Source organism: Carcharhinus amblyrhynchos, unplaced genomic scaffold, assembly GCF_965287045.1.
Source record: "Carcharhinus amblyrhynchos unplaced genomic scaffold, sCarAmb.v2.hapA scaffold_44, whole genome shotgun sequence".
Classification (NCBI taxonomy): Eukaryota; Metazoa; Chordata; class Chondrichthyes; order Carcharhiniformes; family Carcharhinidae; genus Carcharhinus; species Carcharhinus amblyrhynchos.
Window position 1 is genome coordinate 1,829,987 of NW_027649785.1, and position 23,511 is coordinate 1,853,497.

The 23,511-nt window shown below is 54.0% G+C and overlaps 1 protein-coding gene and 1 non-coding gene across 2 annotated transcripts in view; both read right to left on the reverse strand.

The window, feature by feature from the left end:
• LOC145337165 (uncharacterized) overlaps window positions 1-23,511 on the reverse strand; it is a 276,871-nt gene that overhangs the window by 109,657 nt on the left and 143,703 nt on the right.
• LOC145337192 (U2 spliceosomal RNA) lies at window positions 21,215-21,405 on the reverse strand. Its single transcript, XR_013885321.1, has one exon. It is a non-coding gene; the product is annotated as a U2 spliceosomal RNA (small nuclear RNA).

A 23,511-nucleotide genomic window follows, 5' to 3' on the forward strand; every position in this document is an offset into this window, starting at 1 on the left:
CTGGTGGTGAGAAGGGCACTCCCCGTCAGATCCTTTATGCACGCTCGAGGTCGCAGCAGCACCGCACGCTGCCCTCGAAGCGGCTGCGGGGCTGATGAGACGGTCGCACACCTCCTGATGGAATGTGCCTTTGCAAAGAAGGTCTGGAGTGAGATGCAGTGGTATTGGTCGAGGTTCGTCCCGAGCAGCTCGGTGATGCAGGGTTCTGTAAATATTGAGACACGAACATAGTTTTTTAAGTTTTTGAAATGTAGTTATTGTAATTTGTACAGATCTGAAAGAATATTTTGACTCAACGTTGTTTGTTGCTATTCAAAGCCCCATTTGAAATGGACTCATCAAGTTTCTGTATGAAGAAAGTATATTTTTGAGACAAGAAAAATCTGTTCTTATCAGTTTAAGCTGAGATCAGGTACGGGATCTGTTCTTATTCGATGGGCATCGTGGATTGAAGAAGAAGGTGTCAGACGATCGTCTACAACATTGGAGCTCTGCTGCTATTGGTGGATCTTCATGCTGGTTCCAAAGCCTCTGGCTTGGACCTAACGCTGGTACAGTAAGACCCAGTGTTCCCCAGCTATGGCTGTAACTGCATCAAGAGCTACAGGCCAAGGCCTGCCCAACACCATCCGGGTGAAGGCTTCGGGAGGAGACACGCCCGTAGGCCGTGACTTCATCGTAAAGAAGGTACTTTTCGAGTGCTGCAGGTTCCAAGCAGCAGACGTCTACGGTGTGGCTGAGTACAACAACCAGCCCTACGTGGACGTCAGTTTCAGGAGCCTGTCAGGATGCCTCAAAGTTCCTGACAGCCCTCAAGGAAAAAGGCAAAGAGGGGCCCCTCTCCATCCTGACGGCGGAGCCCCTGTTCACCGTGCCGTCCCAGCGGAACCGGGTTATCACGTTCCAAATGTATAACCCCTCCGTCCCTGCGGCTGATGTGCTGACATTCCTCTCCAGGTACGTGGAGGTAAAGGGGGAGAGCGTGGACGTAAAGGACAAGTATGGGATTTGGACCTGTAAGAGACAGGTGAGAGTGACTCTCAAGACTGACCCCAATGGAGGCCTCCTGCACCCGCCCTCCAATTTTGCCATCGGGGGGAATCGAGGCTTCCTCTACTACGCGGGACAGCCTAAAGTGTGCCGAATCTGCCGTAAAACTGGTCACTTTGCCGCAAGCTGCAGCACCACCTTTTGTAGAAACTGCTTGAAGGAGGGGCACGCGACAAAGGACTGCAAAGACAGCAAATGTTGCAACCTGTGTGGGGAGGCTGGCCACGTTTACAGAGCCTGCCCCAAGAGGAAGGTCACCTATGCCCAGATCACCAGAGGCGGAGTGAAGAAGGCAAGCGCCCCTGCCACCTCAGAGGGAAAGGCCACCGGTCCAGAAGCAGGCCCGGAGAAAGCTTCTGAAGGAGGAGTGGAACCCCCAGTACGGCAGGAGGATGCGCCGTCAGCACCACCATCAGAAGACGCAGAGGCCATGGAACAGGAGAGCGCAGATCTCGAAAGCCCCTGGCAACGCGTCCAATCCAGGAGGAACATCCGCAAAAGGAAATCAGTAGCAGCGAAAACCTCCAATGGGGACGTCTCCTCAGACGAGGAGAAAAAGGCAGCCAGATGACAAAACCGCACGAGGCTTAAGCTAAAAGCGGCGCTGATTTCACAGGAGTCAGAGACAACCGACGCCAACGCAGCACCAGCTGACCATCCAGACGATGGAGGCAACACTGTAAACGTGGGGATCCTGACTCCTCAGAGCAGGAACAAGGGCGCCGACACCGACCGGTACGAAGACCGGCCAGAATCCCCGGCCCCAACCGATGGCCCCGCGACCCTGACAATGTCACCCGCCCGCCAGCAGGGATCTGAGACAGGGTCACACTGCTACATCAGCCCTGTCGCCCTGCAGAAATTCGTCAGCGCCACAGAAATGTGGCACCTGCTGCAGGACAACTGACAGACACGTTAAGAACTGCCAAATCTATTTCTACTCTCAAAATGTCCTTAAAGTTTGCCTTGGATAACGTACGCAGTGTCAAGGACGGGTTGAGATGTGTGTCCACATTATCCTACCTGGCCAACATCGGGGCCGACCTGCTGTTCCTGCAGGAATGTGGGATCCCTCACCTCAGCAGCTACAGGCGTTGGTCGACCATGAAAAGTGGTCGCGTTTCTTCTTCCAGAAGGTACACAGAGAAACCTCTGTCATCAGCAGCCTGAAGGAAGAGGACGGCTCAGTAAGGTCATCGCAGTCTGACATACTGAGGATCTGCAAATCCTTCTATGCCAGACTGTATGACCTGAAGCCGACGGACAGCACGGCCTCCCAGTCTTTCCTGTCGTCTATCACGCAGGTCTTAGACGACGGCGAGCGGGGCAGCCTGGACAGACCGGTATCTCTGGACAAGCTGACCAAGGCCGTCGAGTCCTTGCAGAAGGGTAAAACTCCCAGAAGCGACGGCTTACCGGCTGAGTTTTACTCGGCGTTGTGGGACTTGACGGGCCCGGACCTCCTGGAAGTATACGAGAGTATGCTTCTGGAGGGTAGGATGTCAGAATCCATGAGGAAAGGCATCATCACCCTCATCTACAAGCAGAAGGGGGAGAGGGAAGAAATTCGAAATTGGCGACCCATTTCACTATTGAACGTGGATTACAAAATTCTGTCCAAAGTCATCGTCAACCGGGTCAAGTCTGCTCTGGGGTCAGTGATCCATCCTGATCAAACCTGTGCTGTACCTGGCAGGAAGATCTCTGACAGCCTGGCGCTACTCAGGGATACGATCGCCTACGTGCAGGACAGGCAGGTGGATACCTGCCTCATCAGCCTCGACCAGGAGAAGGCGTTTGACAGAATATCGCACAGCTACATGATGGATGTGCTCTCCAAAATGGGCTTTGGGGAGGGAATACGCAATTGGATCCGGCTGCTCGACACGGACATCAGTAGCGCAGTCTCAATCAATGGGGAGGAAACAGATAGCTTCCAAATCAGGTCTGGAGTCAGACAGGGCTGCCCTCTCTCCTCCGTCCTTTTTGTCTGTTGCATTGAACCCTTTGCCGAGGCCCTCAGAAGCGACCCAGGCATCAAAGGGGTGACAATCCCAGGCAGCGGAGGCATGCAGGTCAAAGCCTCCCTGTACATGGATGACGTGGCTGTCTTCTGCTCGGACCCCTTGTCTGTTCGCAGGCTCCTCCAGGTCTGCGAGCAGTTCGAGCTGGCCTCGGGAGCCAAAGTCAACCGGAGTAAAAGCGAGGCCATGTTCTTTGGGAACTGGGCCGACAAATCCTATGTCCCCTTCACCGTCAGAGCAGATTACCTGAAGGTGCTGGGGATATGGTTCGGAGTGGCAGGGGCATGCACCAAAAACTGGGATGAGCGCATCGCCAAAGCCAGGCAGAAACTGGGCTTGTGGGAGCAACGCTCGCTCTCCATGACAGGGAAAAACCTGGTGATCCGGTGCGAGGTGCTGTCCGGGTTATTGTGCGTGGCGCAGTTGTGGCCTATCCCCAAATCCTGCGCGGCAGAAGTGACGAAGGCCATCTTCAAGTTCATCTGGAGATCAAAGATGGATCGCGTCCGGAGGGAAGTGATGTACAAATCTCCAGAGAACGGAGGGAAAAACGTTCCCAACGCCGCCCCCATCCTGATGGCCACCTTTGTGTGCAGCTGCATCAAGCTGTGCGTAGATCCTCGGTACACCAACAGCAAGTGCCACTTTGTTTTGAGGCTCTACCTGTCCCCAGTGTTGCGGAGGATAGGTCTGGCCACACTGCCGCGGAACGTTCCGAGTAGTTGGACCGTTCCGCGGCACCTGTCCTTCGTGGAGGAATTTTTCCGGAAACACACCTTTGACCACAGGGCGATCAAGCAGTGGTCAACGCCTAACGTCCTTGGGGCCCTGAGAGAGGAGACGGCGGATCCTGTCGGAAGGTTCCCTGAGCGGACTGTCAGTGTCATCTGGCAGAACTCCTCATCACCAGAACTGACAAACAAGCACCAAGATCTGGCTTGGCTGGTGGTGAGAAGGGCACTCCCCGTCAGATCCTTTATGCACGCTCGAGGTCGCAGCAGCACCGCACGCTGCCCTCGAAGCGGCTGCGGGGCTGATGAGACGGTCGCACACCTCCTGATGGAATGTGCCTTTGCAAAGAAGGTCTGGAGTGAGATGCAGTGGTATTGGTCGAGGTTCGTCCCGAGCAGCTCGGTGATGCAGGGTTCTGTAAATATTGAGACACGAACATAGTTTTTTAAGTTTTTGAAATGTAGTTATTGTAATTTGTACAGATCTGAAAGAATATTTTGACTCAACGTTGTTTGTTGCTATTCAAAGCCCCATTTGAAATGGACTCATCAAGTTTCTGTATGAAGAAAGTATATTTTTGAGACAAGAAAAATCTGTTCTTATCAGTTTAAGCTGAGATCAGGTACGGGATCTGTTCTTATTCGATGGGCATCGTGGATTGAAGAAGAAGGCGTCAGACGATCGTCTACAACATTGGAGCTCTGCTGCTATTGGTGGATCTTCATGCTGGTTCCAAAGCCTCTGGCTTGGACCTAACGCTGGTACAGTAAGACCCAGTGTTCCCCAGCTATGGCTGTAACTGCATCAAGAGCTACAGGCCAAGGCCTGCCCAACACCATCCGGGTGAAGGCTTCGGGAGGAGACACGCCCGTAGGCCGTGACTTCATCGTAAAGAAGGTACTTTTCGAGTGCTGCAGGTTCCAAGCAGCAGACGTCTACGGTGTGGCTGAGTACAACAACCAGCCCTACGTGGACGTCAGTTTCAGGAGCCTGTCAGGATGCCTCAAAGTTCCTGACAGCCCTCAAGGAAAAAGGCAAAGAGGGGCCCCTCTCCATCCTGACGGCGGAGCCCCTGTTCACCGTGCCGTCCCAGCGGAACCGGGTTATCACGTTCCAAATGTATAACCCCTCCGTCCCTGCGGCTGATGTGCTGACATTCCTCTCCAGGTACGTGGAGGTAAAGGGGGAGAGCGTGGACGTAAAGAACAAGTATGGGATTTGGACCTGTAAGAGACAGGTGAGAGTGACTCTCAAGACTGACCCCAATGGAGGCCTCCTGCACCCGCCCTCCAATTTTGCCATCGGGGGGAATCGAGGCTTCCTCTACTACGCGGGACAGCCTAAAGTGTGCCGAATCTGCCGTAAAACTGGTCACTTTGCCGCAAACTGCAGGACCACCTTCTGCAGAAACTGCTTGAAGGAAGGGCACACGACAAAGGACTGCAAGGACAGCAAATGTTGCAACCTGTGTGGGGAGGCTGGCCACGTTTACAGAGCCTGCCCCAAGAGGAAGGTCACCTACGCCCAGATCACCAGAGGCGGAGTGAAGAAGGCAAGCGCCCCTGCCACCTCAGAGGGAAAGGCCACCGGTCCAGAAGCAGGCCCGGAGAAAGCTTCTGAAGGAGGAGTGGAACCCCCAGTACGGCAGGAGGATGCGCCGTCAGCACCACCATCAGAAGACGCAGAGGCCATGGAACAGGAGAGTGCAGATCTCGAAAGCCCCTGGCAACGCGTCCAATCCAGGAGGAACATCCGCAAAAGGAAATCAGTAGCAGCGAGAACCTCCAATGGGGACGTCTCCTCAGACGAGGAGAAAAAGGCAGCCAGATGACAAAACCGCACGAGGCTTAAGCTAAAAGCGGTGCTGATTTCACAGGAGTCAGAGACAACCGACGCCAACGCAGCACCAGCTGACCATCCAGACGATGGAGGCAACACTGTAAACGTGGGGATCCTGACTCCTCAGAGCAGGAACAAGGGCGCCGACACCGACCGGTACGAAGACCGGCCAGAATCCCCGGCCCCAACCGATGGCCCCGCGACCCTGACAATGTCACCCGCCCGCCAGCAGGGATCTGAGACAGGGTCACACTGCTACATCAGCCCTGTCGCCCTGCAGAAATTCGTCAGCGCCACAGGAATGTGGCACCTGCTGCAGGACAACTGACGGACACGTAAGAACTGCCAAATCTATTTCTACTCTCAAAATGTCCTTAAAGTTTGCCTCGGATAACGTACGCAGTGTCAAGGACGGGTTGAGATGTGTGTCCACATTATCCTACCTGGCCAACGTCGGGGCCGACCTGCTGTTCCTGCAGGAATGTGGGATCCCTCACCTCAGCAGCTACAGGCGTTGGTCGACCATGAAAAGTGGTCGCGTTTCTTCTTCCAGAAGGTACACAGAGAAACCTCTGTCATCAGCAGCCTGAAGGAAGAGGACGGCTCAGTAAGGTCATCGCAGTCTGACATACTGAGGATCTGCAAATCCTTCTATGCCAGACTGTATGACCTGAAGCCGACGGACAGCACGGCCTCCCAGTCTTTCCTGTCGTCTATCACGCAGGTCTTAGACGACGGCGAGCGGGACAGCCTGGACAGACCGGTATCTCTGGACAAGCTGACCAAGGCCGTCGAGTCCTTGCAGAAGGGTAAAACTCCCAGAAGCGACGGCTTACCGGCTGAGTTTTACTCGGCGTTGTGGGACTTGACGGGCCCGGACCTCCTGGAAGTATACGAGAGTATGCTTCTGGAGGGCAGGATGTCAGAATCCATGAGGAAAGGCATCATCGCCCTCATCTACAAGCAGAAGGGGGAGAGGGAAGAAATTCGAAATTGGCGACCCATTTCACTATTGAACGTGGATTACAAAATTCTGTCCAAAGTCATCGCCAACCGGGTCAAGTCTGCTCTGGGGTCAGTGATCCATCCTGATCAAACCTGTGCTGTACCTGGCAGGAAGATCTCTGACAGCCTGGCGCTACTCAGGGATACGATCGCCTACGTGCAGGACAGGCAGGTGGATACCTGCCTCATCAGCCTCGACCAGGAGAAGGCGTTTGACAGAATATCGCACAGCTACATGATGGATGTGCTCTCCAAAATGGGCTTTGGGGAGGGAATACGCAATTGGATCCGGCTGCTCGACACGGACATCAGTAGCGCAGTCTCAATCAATGGGGAGGAAACAGATAGCTTCCAAATCAGGTCTGGAGTCAGACAGGGCTGCCCTCTCTCCTCCGTGTTTTTTGTCTGTTGCATTGAACCCTTTGCTGAGGCCCTCAGAAGCGACCCAGGCATCAAAGGGGTGACAATCCCAGGCAGCGGAGGCACGCAGGTCAAAGCCTCCCTGTACATGGATGACGTGGCTGTCTTCTGTTCGGACCCCTCGTCTGTTCGCAGGCTCCTCCAGGTCTGCGAGCAGTTCGAGCTGGCCTCGGGAGCCAAAGTCAACCAGGGTAAGAGCGAGGCCATGTTCTTTGGGAACTGGGCCGACAAATCCTTTGTCCGCTTCACCGTCAGAGCAGATTACCTGAAGGTGCTGGGGATATGGTTCAGAGCGGCAGGGGCATCCACCAAAAACTGGGAGGAGCGCATCGCCAAAGCCAGGCAGAAACTGGGCTTATGGGAGCAACGCTCGCTCTCCATGACAGGGAAAAACCTGTTGATCCGGTGCGAGGTGCTGTCCGGGTTATTGTACGTGGCGCAGGTGTGGCCTATCCCCAAATCCTGCGCGGCAGAAGTGACGAGGGCCATCTTCAAGTTCATCTGGAGATCAAAGATGGATCGCGTCCAGAGGGAAGTGATGTACAAATCTCCAGAGAACGGAGGGAAAAATGTTCCCAACGCCACCCTCATCCTGATGGCCACCTATGTGTGTGGCTGCATCAAGCTGTGCGTAGATCCTCGGTACACCAACAGCAAGTGCCACTTTGTTTTGAGGTTCTACCTGTCCCCAGTGTTGCGGAGGATAGGTCTGGCCACACTGCCGCGGAACGTTCCGAGTAGTTAGACTGTTCCGCGGCACCTGTCCTTCGTGGAGGAATTTTTCTGGAAACACTCCTTTCACCACAGGGCGATCAAGCAGTGGTCAGCGCGTAACGTCCTTGGGGCCCTGAGAGAGGAGACGGCGGATCCTGTCGGAAGGTTCCCTGAGCGGACTGTCAGTGTCATCTGGCAGAACGCCTCATCACCAGAACTGACAAACAAGCACCAAGATCTGGCTTGGCTGGTGGTGAGAAGGGCACTCCCCGTCAGATCCTTTATGCACGCTCGAGGTCTCAGCTGCACCGCACGCTGCCCTCGAAGCGGCTGCGGGGCTGATGAGACGGTCGCACACCTCCTTATGGAATGTGCCTTCGCAAAGAAGGTCTGGAGTGAGATGCAGTGGTATTGGTCGAGGTTCGTCCCGAGCAGCTCGGTGATGCAGGGTTCTGTGCTCTACGGGCTGTTTTTTCGGGGACGCACACCGAGACCAACATCAACTGCTGCTGGAAGGTCATCAACTCGGTGAAGGACACACTTTGGTCCGCCCGAAACTTGCTGATCTTCCAGCGGAAAGAACTGTCCTCGACCGAGTGTTGCAGGCTGGCACATTCCAAGGTCCAGGACTACGTGCTGAGGGACGGGCTGAAGCTTGGGGCAGCCGCCGCAAAGGCACAATGGGGAAAGGCCACGCTGTAAGGCCTTCCAACGGAGGCAGACCGAGGGCCCAGGAACTGCAGAATACCCTCGACCTGCGTAACTGTGTGCCAATCTGAGCACTAACGGCACACAGTAATTTATTGAGGCATGTATATAGCTTTAAGTATTGAAATGTAATCATTGGAATTAGCACAAATATGTAAATATTGAGAAACGAACATAGATTTTTAAGTTTTTGAAATGTAGTTATTGTAATTTGTACAGATCTGAAAGAATATTTTGACTCAACGTTGTTTGTTGCTATTCAAAGCCCTATTTGAAATGGACTCATCAAGTTTCTGTATGAATAAAGTATATTTTTGAGACAAAAAAAATCTGTTCTTATCAGTTTAAGCTGAGATCAGGTACGGGATCTGTTCTTATTCGGTGGGCATCGTGGATTGAAGAAGAAGGCGTCAGACGATCGTCTACAACATTGGAGCTCTGCTGCTATTGGTGGATCTTCATGCTGGTTCCAAAGCCTCTGGCTTGGACCTAACGCTGGTACAGTAAGACCCAGTGTTCCCCAGCTATGGCTGTAACTGCATCAAGAGCTACAGGCCAAGGCCTGCCCAACACCATCCGGGTGAGGGCTTCGGGAGGAGACACGCCCGTAGGCCGTGACTTCATCGTAAAGAAGGTACTTTTCGAGTGCTGCAGGTTCCAAGCAGCAGACGTCTACGGTGTGGCTGAGTACAACAACCAGCCCTACGTGGACGTCAGTTTCAGGAGCCTGTCAGGATGCCTCAAGCTCCTGACAGCCCTCAAGGAAAAAGGCAAAGAGGGGCCCCTCTCCATCCTGACGGCGGAGCCCCTGTTCACCGTGCCGTCCCAGCGGAACCGGGTTATCACGTTCCAAATGTATAACCCCTACGTCCCTGCGGCTGATGTACTGACATTCCTCTCCAGGTACGTGGAGGTAAAGGGGGAGAGCGTGGACGTAAAGGACAAGTATGGGATTTGGACCTGTAAGAGACAGGTGAGAGTGACTCTCAAGACTGACCCCAATGGAGGCCTCCTGCACCCGCCCTCCAATTTTGCCATCGGGGGGAATCGAGGCTTCCTCTACTACGCGGGACAGCCTAAAGTGTGCCGAATCTGCCGTAAAACTGGTCACTTTGCCGCAAGCTGCAGCACCACCTTTTGTAGAAACTGCTTGAAGGAGGGGCACACGACAAAGGACTGCAAAGACAGCAAATGTTGCAACCTGTGTGGGGAGGCTGGCCACGTTTACAGAGCCTGCCCCAAGAGGAAGGTCACCTACACCCAGATCACCAGAGGCGGAGTGAAGAAGGCAAGCGTCCCTGCCACCTCAGAGGGAAAGGCCACCGGTCCAGAAGCAGGCCCGGAGAAAGCTTCTGAAGGAGGAGTGGACCCCCCAGTACGGCAGGAGGATGCGCCGTCAGCACCACCATCAGAAGACGCAGAGGCCATGGAACAGGAGAGCGCAGATCTCGAAAGCCCCTGGCAACGCGTCCAATCCAGGAGGAACATCCGCAAAAGGAAATCAGTAGCAGCGAGAACCTCCAATGGGGACGTCTCCTCAGACGAGGAGAAAAAGGCAGCCAGATGACTAAACCGCACGAGGCTTAAGCTAAAAGCGGCGCTGATTTCACAGGAGTCAGAGACAACCGACGCCAACGCAGCACCAGCTGACCATCCAGACGATGGAGGCAACACTGTAAACGTGGGGATCCTGACTCCTCAGAGCAGGAACAAGGGCGCCGACACCGACCGGTACGAAGACCGGCCAGAATCCCCGGCCCCAACCGATGGCCCCGCGACCCTGACAATGTCACCCGCCCGCCAGCAGGGATCTGAGACAGGGTCACACTGCTACATCAGCCCTGTCGCCCTGCAGAAATTCGTCAGCGCCACAGGAATGTGGCACCTGCTGCAGGACAACTGACGGACACGTAAGAACTGCCAAATCTATTTCTACTCTCAAAATGTCCTTAAAGTTTGCCTCGGATAACGTACGCAGTGTCAAGGACGGGTTGAGATGTGTGTCCACATTATCCTACCTGGCCAACGTCGGGGCCGACCTGCTGTTCCTGCAGGAATGTGGGATCCCTCACCTCAGCAGCTACAGGCGTTGGTCGGCCACGAAAAGTGGTCGCGTTTCTTCTTCCAGAAGGTACACAGAGAAACCTCTGTCATCAGCAGCCTGAAGGAAGAGGACGGCTCAGTAAGGTCATCGCAGTCTGACATACTGAGGATCTGCAAATCCTTCTATGCCAGACTGTATGACCTGAAGCCGACGGACAGCACGGCCTCCCAGTCTTTCCTGTCGTCTATCACGCAGGTCTTAGACGACGGCGAGCGGGACAGCCTGGACAGACCGGTGTCTCTGGACAAGCTGACCAAGGCCGTCGAGTCCTTGCAGAAGGGTAAAACTCGCGGAAGCGACGGCTTACCGGCTGAGTTTTACTCGGCGTTGTGGGACTTGACGGGCCCGGACCTCCTGGAAGTATACGAGAGTATGCTTCTGGAGGGCAGGATGTCAGAATCCATGAGGAAAGGCATCATCACCCTCATCTACAAGCAGAAGGGGGAGAGGGAAGAAATTCGAAATTGGCGACCCATTTCACTATTGAACGTGGATTACAAAATTCTGTCCAAAGTCATCGCCAACCGGGTCCAGTCTGCTCTGGGGTCAGTGATCCATCCTGATCAAACCTGTGCTGTACCTGGCAGGAAGATCTCTGACAGCCTGGCGCTACTCAGGGATACGATCGCCTACGTGCAGGACAGGCAGGTGGATACCTGCCTCATCAGCCTCGACCAGGAGAAGGCGTTTGACAGAATATCGCACAGCTACATGATGGATGTGCTCTCCAAAATGGGTTTTGGGGAGGGAATACGCAATTGGATCCGGCTGCTCTACACAGACATCAGTAGCGCAGTCTCAATGAATGGGGAGGAAACAGATAGCTTCCAAATCAGGTCTGGAGTCAGACAGGGCTGCCCTCTCTCCTCCGTCCTTTTTGTCTGTTGCATTGAACCCTTTGCTGAGGCCCTCAGAAGCGACCCAGGCATCAAAGGGGTGACAATCCCAGGCAGCGGAGGCACGCAGGTCAAAGCCTCCCTGTACATGGATGACGTGGCCGTCTTCTGCTTGGACCCCTCGTCTGTTCGCAGGCTCCTCCAGGTCTGCGAGCAGTTCGAGCTGGCCTCGGGAGCCAAAGTCAACCAGGGTAAGAGCGAGGCCATGTTAATTGGGAACTGGGCCGACAAATCCTTTGTCCCCTTCACCGTCAGAGCAGATTACCTGAAGGTGCTGGGGATATGGTTCAGAGCGGCAGGGGCATCCACCAAAAACTGGGAGGAGCGCATCGCCAAAGCCAGGCAGAAACTGGGCTTGTGGGAGCAACGCTCGCTCTCCATGACAGGGAAAAACCTGTTGATCCGGTGCGAGGTGCTGTCCGGGTTATTGTACGTGGCGCAGGTGTGGCCTATCCCCAAATCCTGCGCGGCAGAAGTGACGAGGGCCATCTTCAAGTTCATCTGGAGATCAAAGATGGTTCCCGTCCGGAGGGAAGTAATGTACAAATCTCCAGAGAACGGAGGGAAAAATGTTCCCAACGCCACCCACATCCTGATGGCCACCTATGTGTGTGGCTGCATCAAGCTGTGCGTAGATCCTCGGTACACCAACAGCAAGTGCCACTTTGTTTTGAGGTTCTACCTGTCCCCAGTGTTGCGGAGGATAGGTCTGGCCACACTGCCGCGGAACGTTCCGAGTAGTTGGACCGTTCCGCGGCACCTGTCCTTCGTGGAGGAATTTTTCCGGAAACACTCCTTTGACCACAGGGCGATCAAGCAGTGGTCAGCGCGTAATGTCCTTGGGGCCCTGAGAGAGAAGGAGACGGCGGATCCTGTCGGAAGGTTCCCTGAGCGGACTGTCAGTGTCATCTGGCAGAACGCCTCATCACCAGAACTGACAAACAAGCACCAAGATCTGGCTTGGCTGGTGGTGAGAAGGGCACTCCCCGTCAGATCCTTTATGCACGCTCGAGGTCTCAGCAGCACCGCACGCTGCCCTCGAAGCGGCTGCGGGGCTGATGAGACGGTCGCACACCTCCTTATGGAATGTGCCTTCGCAAAGAAGGTCTGGAGTGAGATGCAGTGGTATTGGTCGAGGTTCGTCCCGAGCAGCTCGGTGATGCAGGGTTCTGTGCTCTACGGGCTGTTTTTTCGGGGACGCACACCGAGACAAATATCAACCGCTGCTGGAAGGTCATCAACTCGGTGAAGGACGCACTTTGGTCCGCCCGAAACTTGCTGATCTTCCAGCGGAAAGAACTGTCCTCGATCGAGTGTTGCAGACTGGCACATTCCAAGGTCCAGGACTACGTGCTGAGGGACGGGCTGAAGCTTGGGGCAGCCACCGCAAAGGCACAATGGGGAAAGGCCACACTGTAAGGCCTTCCAACGGAGGCAGACCGAGGGCCCAGGAGCTGCAGAATACCCTCGACCTGCGTAACTGTGTGCCAATCTGAGCACTAATGGCACACAGTAATTTATTGAGGCATGTATATAGCTTTAAGTATTGAAATGTAATCATTGGAATTAGCACAAATATGTAAATATTGAGAAATGAACATAGTTTTTTAAGTTTTTGAAATGTAGTTATTGTAATTTGTACAGATCTGAAAGAATGTTTTGACTCAACGTTGTTTGTTGCTATTCAAAGCCCTATTTGAAATGGACTCATCAAGTTTCTGTATGAATAAAGTATATTTTTGAGACAAAAAAAATGTTCTTATCAGTTTAAGCTGAGATCAGGTACAGGATGTGTTCTTATTCGGTGGGCATCGTGGATTGAAGAAGAAGGCGTCAGACGATCGTCTACAACATTGGAGCTCTGCTGCTATTGGTGGATCTTCATGCTGGTTCCAAAGCCTCTGGCTTGGACCTAACGCTGGTACAGTAAGACCCAGTGTTCCCCAGCTATGGCTGTAACTGCATCAAGAGCTACAGGCCAAGGCCTGCCCAACACCATCCGGGTGAAGGCTTCGGGAGGAGACACGCCCGTAGGCCGTGACTTCATCGTAAAGAAGGTACTTTTCGAGTGCTGCGGATTCCAAGCAGCAGACGTCTACGGTGTGGCTGAGTACAACAACCAGCCCTACGTGGACGTCAGTTTCAGGAGCCTGTCAGGATGCCTCAAGTTCCTGACAGCCCTCAAGGAAAAAGGCAAAGAGGGGCCCCTCTCCATCCTGACGGCGGAGCCCCTGTTCACCGTGCCGTCCCAGCGGAACCGGGTTATCACGTTCCAAATGTATAACCCCTACGTCCCTGCGGCTGATGTGCTGACATTCCTCTCCAGGTACGTGGAGGTAAAGGGGGAGAGCGTGGACGTAAAGGACAAGTATGGGATTTGGACCTGTAAGAGACAGGTGAGAGTGACTCTCAAGACTGACCCCAATGGAGGCCTCCTGCACCCGCCCTCCAATTTTGCCATCGGGGGGAATCGAGGCTTCCTCTACTACGCGGGACAGCCTAAAGTGTGCCGAATCTGCGGTAAAACTGGTCACTTTGCCGTAAGCTGCAGCACCACCTTTTGTAGAAACTGCTTGAAGGAGGGGCACGCGACAAAGGACTGCAAAGACAGCAAATGTTGCAACCTGTGTGGGGAGGCTGGCCACGTTTACAGAGCCTGCCCCAAGAGGAAGGTCACCTACACCCAGATCACCAGAGGCGGAGTGAAGAAGGCAAGCGTCCCTGCCACCTCAGAGGGAAAGGCCACCGGTCCAGAAGCAGGCCCGGAGAAAGCTTCTGAAGGAGGAGTGGACCCCCCAGTACAGCAGGAGGATGTGCCGTCAGCACCACCATCAGAAGACGCAGAGGCCATGGAACAGGAGAGCGCAGATCTCGAAAGTCCCTGGCAACGCGTCCAATCCAGGAGGAACATCCGCAAAAGGAAATCAGTAGCAGCGATAACCTCCAATGGGGACGTCTCCTCAGACGAGGAGAAAAAGGCAGCCAGATGACTAAACCGCACGAGGCTTAAGCTAAAAGAGGTGCTGATTTCACAGGAGTCAGAGACAACCGACGCCAACGCAGCACCAGCTGACCATCCAGACGATGGAGGCAACACTGTAAACGTGGGGATCCTGACTCCTCAGAGCAGGAACAAGGGCGCCGACACCGACCGGTACGAAGACCGGCCAGAATCCCCGGCCTCAACCGATGGCCCCGCGACCCTGACAATGCCACCCACCCACCAGCAGGGATCTGAGACGGGGTCACACTGCTACATCAGCCCTGTCGCCCTGCAGAAATTCGTCAGCGCCACAGGAATGTGGCACCTGCTGCAGGACAAATGACGGACATGTAAGAACTGCCAAATCTATTTCTACTCTCAAAATGTCCTTAAAGTTTGCCTCGGTTAACGTACGCAGTGTCAAGGACGGGTTGAGATGTGTGTCCACATTATCCTACCTGGCCAACGTCGGGGCCGACCTGCTGTTCCTGCAGGAGTGTGGGATCCCTCACCTCAGCAGCTACAGGCAATGGTCGAGTGTGTGGTCCCACGGACCGTCCATCTGGGCAGGTGGGAACGACTGCCGCTCCTCGGGCCTTGGCATCCTGCTGCGGGGAGGTGGCTTCACCATCTCCGAAGTTAGGGAGGTGGTGGGGGGACGGCTCCTCGTAGCAGACGTCATGTACAAAAACTGCCCTCTCAGGCTGATTAATGTGTATGCCCCTGCCGTCAAATCCGAATGACTGGCGGTCTTTGAGCAGCTGCCGCTGCTGCTCACCACCTCCAGGCCGGTCATTCTGGGTGGGGATTTCAACTGCATCATAGACAAGGCCGACCGGTCCAGCAGGACTAGAAACAAACTGGACGCTACGTCCAGAGCCCTGCTGGAGACGGTCAAAGATGCCAAGCTGCTCGATGTCTTCAGCAACCCAGCAGACGGAGGGCAGCGCAGGTACACGTGGTCGCGGCCCGACGGGTCACTCCGCTCCAGGATCGTCTTTATGTTTGTGTCCCGCACGCTCACGGTCAAGCCCACCGACGTCAGGCCGGTGTTCTTCTCTGACCACTGCCTCCTGCTGGCAAACTCTCAGCTGGAGGCAAACCAGAAAGTGGGCAAGGGGTCCTGGAAGCTGAATGTAGAACTGTTGACCCCAGAGAACGTCGAGGAACTCAGGAGGGTTTACCACGGTTGGAGGACCGTCAAACCCTTCTTTGAGTCTCCATCGCTCTGGTGGGAAACCATCAAAGATAACATCAAAAGGTTCTTCATTCACAGAGGGGTTCAGAAGGCCAGGGAGAGACGGGGGGACATGTCCCGACTCCAGAAAAGCATGCAGGAACTGCTCCAACTGCAGACGATTGGGGTTGATGTCAAGGAGGAACTCCAGGAGGTGAAGAGCCAGCAAGCCTCGCTCTTTGCCACGGAGGCCGCCAAGATCATCTTCCGATCCAGAGTCCGCTCCGTGGAGCAGGACGAAAAGTGCTTGCGTTTCTTCTTCCAGAAGGTACACAGAGAAACCTCTGTGATCAGCAGCCTGAAGGAAGAGGACGGCTCAGTAGGGTCATCGCAGTCTGACATACTGAGGATCTGCAAATCCTTCTATGCCAGACTGTATGACCTGAAGCCGACAGACAGCACGGCCTCCCAGTCTTTCCTGTCGTCTATCACGCAGGTCTTAGACGACGGTGAGCGGGACAGCCTGGACAGACCGGTATCTCTCGACGAGCTGACCAAGGCCGTCGAGTCCTTGCAGAAGGGTAAAACTCCCAGAAGCGACGGCTTACCGGCTGAGTTTTACTCGGCGATGTGGGACTTGACGGGCCCAGACCTCCTGGAAGTATACGAGAGTATGCTTCTGGAGGGCAGGATGTCAGAATCCATGAGGAAAGGCATCATCACCCTCATCTACAAGCAGAAGGCGGAGAGGGAAGAAATTCGAAATTGGCGACCCATTTCACTATTGAACGTGGATTATAAAATTCTGTCCAAAGTCATCGTCAACCGGGTCAAGTCTGCTCTGGGGTCAGTGATCCATCCTGATCAAACCTGTGCTGTACCTGGCAGGAAGATCTCTGACAGCCTGGCGCTACTCAGGGATACGATCGCCTACGTGCAGGACAGGCAGGTGGATACCTGCCTCATCAGCCTCGGCCAGGAGAAGGCGTTTGACAGAATATCGCACAGCTACATGATGGATGTGCTCTCCAAAATGGGCTTTGGGGAGGGAATACGCAATTGGATCCGGCTGCTCGACACGGACATCAGTAGCGCAGTCTCAGTCAATGGGGAGGAAACAGATAGCTTCCAAATCAGGTCTGGAGTCAGACAGGGCTGCCCTCTCTCCTCCGTCCTTTTTGTCTGTTGCATTGAACCGTTTGCTGAGGCCCTCAGAAGCGACCCAGGCATCAAAGGGGTGACAATCCCAGGCAGCGGAGGCACGCAGGTCAAAACCTCCCTGTACATGGATGACGTGGCTGTCTTCTGCTCGGACCCCTCGTCTGTTCGCAGGCTCCTCCAGGTCTGCGAGCAGTTCGAGCTGGCCTCGGGAGCCAAAGTCAACCGGAGTAAGAGCGAGGCCATGTTGTTTGGGAACTGGGCCGACAAATCCTTTGTCCCCTTCACCGTCAGGGCAGATTACCTGAAGGTGCTGGGGATATGGTTCGGAGCGGCAGGGGCATCCACCAAAAACTGGGAGGAGCGCATCGCCAAAGCCAGGCAGAAACTGGGCTTGTGGGAGCAACGCTCGCTCTCCATGACAGGGAAAAACCTGGTGATCCGGTGCGAGGTGCTGTCCGGGTTATTGTACGTGGCGCAGGTGTGGCCTATCCCCAAATCCTGCGCGGCAGCAGTGACGAGGGCCATTTTCAAGTTCATCTGGAGATCAAAGATGGATCGCGTCCGGAGGGAAGTGATGTACAAATCTCTAGAGAACGGAGGGAAAAACGTTCCCAACGCCGCCCTCATCCTGATGGCCACCTTTGTGTGCGGCTGCATCAAGCTGTGCGTAGATCCTCGGTACACCAACAACAAGTGCCACTTTGTTTTGAGTTCCACCTGTCCCCAGTGTTGCGGAGGATAGGTCTGGCCCCACTGCCGCGGAACGTTCCGAGTAGTTGGACCGTTCTGCGGCACCTGTCCTTCGTGGAGGAATTTTTCCGGAAACACTCCTTTGACCACAGGGCGATCAAGCAGTGGTCAGCGCGTAACGTCCTTGGGGCCCTGAGAGAGAAGGAGACGGCGGATCCTGTCGGAAGGTTCCCTGAGCGGACTGTCAGTGTCATCTGGCAGAATGCCTCATCACCAGAACTGACAAACTAGCACCAAGATCTGGCATGGCTGGTGGTGAGAAGGGCACTCCCCGTCAGATCGTTTATGCACGCTCGAGGTCGCAGCAGCACTGCACGCTGCCCTCGAAGCGGCTGCGGGGCTGATGAGATGGTCGCACACCTCCTTATGGAATGTGCCTTTGCAAAGAAGGTCTGGAGTGAGATGCAGTGGTATTGGTCGAGGTTCGTCCCGAGCAGCTCGGTGATGCAGGGTTATGTAAATATTGAGACACGAACATAGTTTTTTAAGTTTTTGAAATGTAGTTATTGTAATTTGTACAGATCTGAAAGAATATTTTGACTCAACGTTGTTTGTTGCTATTCAAAGCCCTATTTGACATGGACTCATCAAGTTTTTGTATGAATAAAGTATATTTTTGAGACAAAAAAAATCTGTTCTTATCAGTTTAAGCTGAGATCAGGTACGGGATCTGTACTTATTCGATGGGCATCGTGGATTGAAGAAGAAGGCGTCAGACGATCGTCTACAACATTGGAGCTCTGCTGCTATTGGTGGATCATCATACTGGTTCCAAAGCCTCTGGCTTGGACCTAACGCTGGAACAGTAAGACCCAGTGTTCCCCAGCTATGGCTGTAACTGCATCAAGAGCTACAGGCCAAGGCCTGCCCAACACCATCCGGATGAAGGCTTCGGGAGGAGACACGCCCGTAGGCCGTGACTTCATCTTAAAGGAAGTACTTTTCGAGTGCTGCGGGTTCCAAGCAGCAGACGTCTACGGTGTGGCTGAGTACAACAACCAGCCCTACGTGGACGTCAGTTTCAGGAGCCTGTCAGGATGCCTCAAGTTCCTGACAGCCCTCAAGGAAAAAGGCAAAGAGGGGCCCCTCTCCATCCTGACGGCGGAGCCCCTGTTCACCGTGCCGTCCCAGCGGAACCGGGTTATCACGTTCCAAATGTATAACCCCTACGTCCCTGCGGCTGATGTGCTGACATTCCTCTCCAGGTACGTGGAGGTAAAGGGGGAGAGCGTGGACGTAAAGGACAAGTATGGGATTTGGACCTGTAAGAGACAGGTGAGAGTGACTCTCAAGACTGACCCCAATGGAGGCCTCCTGCACCCGCCCTCCAATTTTGCCATCGGGGGGAATCGAGGCTTCCTCTACTACGTGGGACAGCCTAAAGTGTGCCGAATCTGCGGTAAAACTCGCTGAGGCCTAGAATAACTTTTTTGTTCCGGTCTTCACGGAGGGGGACGTGAATAATTTGCCGGGTGTTAGCGATGGAAAGGTGGTAGGACTGGAGGGTCTCAATGACATTACTGTTACTAGAGAGGCGGTGCTCGACAGACTGGAGGGGCTGATTGTGGACAAGTCCCCAGGACCGGATGGAATGCATCCGAGGGTTCTGAAAGAAATGGCGGAGGTGATAGTGGATGCCTTGGTGGTTATTTTCCAAACGTCGCTGGATTGCGGGGAAGTGCCGGAAGATTGGAGAACGGCTAATGTTACGCCGTTGTTTAAGAAGGGTGGCAGGCAGAAGGCAGGGAATTATAGGCCGGTTAGTTTAACGTCTGTTGTAGGTAAAATGTTAGAATCCGTCATCAAGGAGGAAATAGCGAGGCATCTTGAGGGGAATTGCTTGATAGAGCAGACGCAGCACGGTTTTGTTAAGGCGAAGTCGTGTCTGACAAGTTTATTGGAGTTCTATGAGGATGTGTCTAGGGCGGTGGAAAGAGGAGAGCCGGTGGATGTGGTGTACCTTGATTTTCAGAAGGCGTTTGACAAGGTACCTGACAAGAGGTTATTGCAGAAGGTAAGGGAGCATGGCGTTGGGGGTGGGGTGTTAGCGTGGATAGAGGATTGGTTGTCAAATAGGAGGCAGAGAGTGGGGTTAATGGGTGCTATTCGGATTGGCGGTTGGTGACTAGTGGAGTGCCCCAGGGGTCGGTGCTGGGGCCTCAGCTATTTACCATTTATACAGATGATCTGGAGGAGGGAACCGAGTGTATGGTGTCGAAATTTGCTGGTGGCACCGAGATTGGTGGAACGGCAAATTGCGCGGAGGGTGTGGAGAGTCTGCAGAAGGATCTAGATAGGCTGGGCGAATGGGCCAGGAACTGGCAAATGGAATTTAATGTTGGCAAGTGCGAGGTGGTCCACTTTGGTAGGAATAATGGTAGGAAGGACTATTACTTCAGTGGCGAAAAACTGCAGCAGGCGACGGTGCAGAGGGACCTCGGGGTCCCTGTGCATGAGTCGCAAAAACCCAGCCTGCAGGTGCAGCAGGTGGTCAGGAAGGCAAATGGGATGCTGGCCTTCATAGCGAGGGGGATTGAATATCAAAGTAGGGAGGTCTTGCTGCGGCTGTATAGGGCATTGGTGAGGCCGCAGCTGGAGTACTGTGTGCAGTTTCGGTCGCCGTACTTACGCAAGGATATTTTGGCCTCGGAGGGAGTGCAGAGGAGGTTTACTAGGCTGATACCGGAGTTGAGGGGGTTGAGCTATGAGGAGAGGCTGAATAAACTAGGCTTGTACTCGTTAGAGTTTAGAAGAATGAGGGGAGATCTCATTGAGACGTATAAGATGATGAATGGGATGGATAGGATAGGGGTGGAGAGGCTCTTCCCGCTCAGAAAGGACAGTAGGACTAGGGGGCACAGCCTAAAGATAAAGGTGGGGGTGGGGGGGCGGCGGTTTAGAACGGAGTTGAGGAGGAACTTCTTCACTCAAAGGGTGGTGAATCTCTGGAATTCTCTGCCCGTTGAAGTGGTGGAGGCTGCCTCGCTAAATATTTTTAAGACGCGGGTTGATGGGTTTTTGATAAGCGAGGGGATTAAGGGTTATGGGGAGAGGGCGGGAATGTGGAGCTGAGCCGCGACAGATCAGCCGTGACCTTACTGAATGGCGGGGCAGGCTCGAGGGGCTAGATGGCCTACTCCTGCTCCTATTTCTTATGGTCTTATAATGTTCTTATGATTACTATCAAGTAAACCGGTTGGACTGTAACCTGGTGTGGTGAGACGTCTTACTGTGTGTGAAGCTGGCAGTGAGCACGTGTGGAGAGGAAGTGTTTGTTTGTAAGAGACAGAGCAGAGTTGGGCAAGCAGAAACTGATAGGCGAGTTGGGCAGACATGAGGACGGCCTGAAGCGGGATGTGGGGTTCACGTCAGACTAGGTGTAAGCGCCGCCACCGTTTGGCCTGGAGACAATTTCTTGAAGCTGCGATTGCCACTGGAGACAGGGACAACGTGTGTACGTGTAAAGAGTGGCATTGCGAGCGTTATGTTGCAAGCGATGGCGCGTTTGTGAAGCCAACCGTCTGCAGTCACTTGAGGAAAGAAGGAGCAGCGCTGGGAAAGCTGGTGATAGCAAATAAAGCCTGTTGGACGACATCAGAGTGAGTTGTGCGAGAGCTGTTTTTTGAAGTTTGAGGATGTCCCCAGAAAGGGGGGTGGTGCACCGTTCCCGGAGATACTGCAATACCAGGCCGATACGTGGAGTGGACGGAGCAAGCCCCTATTCCATCTCCCTGCTCCAAAAATCAATTTAATATATGGTCCCCAGATAAGGGACGTATCAGATATTAAACTGATAAGAACAGATACTACACTTGATCTTAGCCAAAAGGCCGAGAAGCGATGCCGGCGCCGCTCTTGAGTGGCCCAACTGTCATATGCCTTCCCTCTTTGACAACAGGCTGACACCATTCAAACACTTAGACACACATAAGCACTCTCAGCTGCAGTCTTGTCACCTTTCTCCCGGCCTTTCTCATTACAACACACAAGTCGCCTTTTCTCCCCTTTTTCACTGCCACTGCACCACAGTTATGTAGATGGCCCCGTACTCCACCAATCACTTAGCAGAGGGTTGTGCCTATTCACGTCTACGTCACTGTCGAGGCGCTGCTGTTGAACAAGCTTTTGAAAACAGTTGCGTGTTTTGCAGGCCGTGAGTGAGAATGCAGCGAGCGACTGTGCCCGTACAACACTTGCAGCACCAAAGGAGGCCGTTTGGCCTGGGCCAGAGCAACTCCCTTGGTGCCAGTCGCCCTACAGATAGTTTACCTTCAGATAATTCATTGTCTTTTGAAAGGCAACGCTTGACACTGCTCCCCGCACGCTCTCAGGCACACTGCGTTGCCGCAGCACAAAAAGCTTTCTCCTCTCCTCACCTCGCTCCTGTTGCCTGGAGTCCTGTTCTTGTCAGAGATTAAACAGCAACTATCTATAAGATCCGTGGGCTGTGTACTTCAAGGAATTCTGCTAGCCCAAGTCTCGGTCATGTGACGTGAGTTTCGGGAGATTAAACAGGGTCCTCTTGTTGAAACCATTGTGTTAGAACAATTAGCGATTAGGCCATTAGCACCATTCTTGGAGATTAAGACCTGCGAACTGCTGTTGGTTTGAACTCTGGCTTGGGCAGACAGACTGTCTTTTGGACTATTGTGTTCACTTGCTTAGAGAGTGAAGCCGGGAGCCCGAGCACCAGAACCCGAGTCACCTCATAGAATCCCTCCAGTGCAAAAGGAAGCCATTCAGCCTATCGAGTCTGCACCGACCACAATCACCCTCCCAGGCCGCATCCCTCTAACCCCACGTATTTCCCCTATTAACCTCCCTGAGACAAAGGGACAATTTAGCACGGCCAATCCACCCTAACCTGCGCACCTTTGGACACTAAGGGACAATTTAGCATGGCCAACATGGAAACAACAGGTACAGCAGCTTGGGATATCAATGGGTGATGGGCTGAAGGGCCCCAACACAGGATAGAAATAACTGAGAAATGCCCTCTACGTCCGTTAGCAAGGTGTGGAAGTTTTTCCGCAAATTGCAGGATTTTACGCGTGCAACATTGGTGAAAGCCCGTCCACGGATTTGAGGCGTACACGGTCCGTGTTTCTGGCGCGTACAGATGCTCAGGAACCACGGCTGCTGTGTTGACCGTGAGCTTGGTTCTGGAATTGAAGTCCTGGTCACTTTGTGCCTCAGGCGTCCGAAGACTGGACTGGCACGTTGGAGTCGATGCTGAATTTCAGCATCGATGTCTGCTCGTGCCAAAAGGAGGCTCCCGACGTATGGGAAATGATCCACGTTGTCCAGGGGCTCACCTCGGATTTTGATAGCTGGCGGTGGCAGTTTTGTGTGGCAGGAGCGGAACAGAGAGCCGTTCCGATATGTCTTAGTGAATGCGTCGGCACTGGTTTGTAGTTCGACCTGAGCGTGCACGTACACAGGTACACGGGCGTCGTCTGCACCCTGCAGCTCGATGACAGAAGTTGGGGTGGTCTTGGCTCTGGCCTTGAGGAATCGCAGGTCGAATAGTTTCCCGCTATCTGGTAGGTTAACTGCAGCCCTGCGGGGTGCTTCAACGTACTGAGACGGAGTGTCGCTGCGAGGAAGACGGAGAAGAGCGTTGTTGCGATGACACGGCCCTGTTTGACCCCAGTCTGCGCACGTGTTGGGTCTTTGGTGGTTCCGCTGGCGAGCATCACGGCTTGCATGACATGGTGGAGCAGGCAGAGAATGGTGACGGATTTCTGTGGGCAGCCAAGTTTGAGGAGAATGTTCCACAATCCACAGGGTGGAAGACCTGAGATCGAAGAAGGCCACGTACAGAGGTTGATGCTGCTCCCTGCACCCTTCCTGGATTTGGACCATGCTGAAGATCATGTCCGCTGTGCCTCTTGTTGGGCAGAAGCCGCACCGAGACTCGGGGAGGAAGTCTTCGGCTATTGGGAGGA